Here is a 1,801-nt window from a genome sequence, read left to right on the forward strand (position 1 = left end):
TAAAGGATACAGAAGGAGATATAGCAAACTATTAATGGCTGCTTTTATTGAGAAAAGATTGTAAGTGACTTTTGTCTTCATACTTTTCTGTGCATTCCCTAATTTTATATATTGCGCACAAAGCAGTGTCATTTTTTATTAAAGAGATTAATATCTAACTTTTAAACTATATTGTGGGGACCTAAAGGCCCCACCTTGCATAGGTCCGAAAGGAAGTTACTGGGGGTGCAGCCTGGCTTGCTTTGAAAGTCTGAAGAATACTTCCACACCGCTGAGGAGTACATGATCTGCACGTGACCATCCTTAAGATACACACTGAGGGGTGGGGGGGAAGTTCCAGGTGCCTTTATAAGCTTTATAACACCTGCAATAAAATGAGTCCCAGCTTGACTAGGCTCCCTGTTGCATCTGAGTGTCCCCGGGTAATGGGGGCGGCATGGGCTGGCGAATGGTGTGCTTACTCATCCCCAATCCCCACCTCACGGGGGGTCATGGGTTTGAACCCCCAGCATCTGGCGCCCAATGTGGGGCTCGAAGGAAGGTGAAAAGAAGAAAAGAAGAAAGAAGTGAAATGTATTAGGGCCAATCAGAGGTTTGGGGTAAGCAAGACCCTAAAAAATGGGTAACGCAGTTTTTAAGTTTCAAGACCCTGCACTTAAAGCACTGAGAGATATGCTTAAAAGCAGGGGATTGGATTTGTCAGATCCCATAGCTCAAAAGGTTTGGGCAGAGGCGATTCATTTGGCTCCCTGGCTACTTAGGGCTAATGTTTTTACTAGGGATACATGGGAATCATGGGAAGGGTTTGAGGAAGAAGGCAGAGATGCAACAGAAGTGAACCCAAAAGCAGCCAAAGTAACAAGCTACACCAACGGCGTACCTTGGCTAGCTTCAGAGCCTCCTGGGAAGAAGGGCGGGGCAGAGTGGAGCGCATGGGGTCATCTGCGAAAGCCTCGAACTAACGCTTGTGCGTGGGCCGCCCCCCTGGCTGGTGACTGGCAGGAGTCAGGGGCTCATGGGAAAGCCGGGTGGGGACCGCCCCCCAGCCAGTGACTGGCCGCCGGGTGCATTTAAAAAAAAACCCAAAGACCTTTGGCTATGCACCGCAACTAGCTCTAGGACACCTGAAAAGGCCCTGGGGAAGATGGCTTGGGGAGGGTCCCTGCCCCTTCAGTTCAGTGGGTGGCCAGGAAACCACCCTGTCCCCAAGTGCTACAGTCCGGCCGGCAGCAGCACTCGCCAAATCCCGGGCGGAGGGAGTCCTTAGTAAAAGCCTACAGTGTTTTCGCTGACTGGGCCAGATGTGAAAAAACCAAAAAGCAGCTCAATTCAAGGAACTCATGGCCTGTTGTTTTCTGACAGTATTCAGACTGGTACGTTCCTTAAAGAGAGAGAAGCCCCTATCTTCTTACAGCATCTTAGGAGGCACCAAGGATTGCCTGGGCTTTTATCCCAAGGCAATGCAGAGGCAGACAAGATGGCTTATTGTGTACAGGTACCGCCTCTGCAATAGCCAGGGGTAAACCCCAGGAGACTCAAGCCCAATTCCTTGTGGCAAATGGATGTCACACACTATGCTCCTTTTGGAAAGCTTAAGTATATTTTTGTATCCATTGACACATTCTCACATGCCTGTTGGGCTACCGCTCATACAGGAGAGAAGTCTAAACATGCTCAGTCCCATTTTCTCCAGTGCTTTGCCACATTGGGATTGTCCCAAAGAATTAAAACTGATAATGGACCATGTTTTGTGAGTAAAAATTTACAAGATTTCTTCTCACTTTGGGGAATTCAACACAAT

This window comes from Nannospalax galili, unplaced genomic scaffold, assembly GCF_000622305.1.
Source record: "Nannospalax galili isolate Female #2095 unplaced genomic scaffold, S.galili_v1.0 scaffold475, whole genome shotgun sequence".
NCBI lineage: Eukaryota > Metazoa > Chordata > Mammalia > Rodentia > Spalacidae > Nannospalax > Nannospalax galili.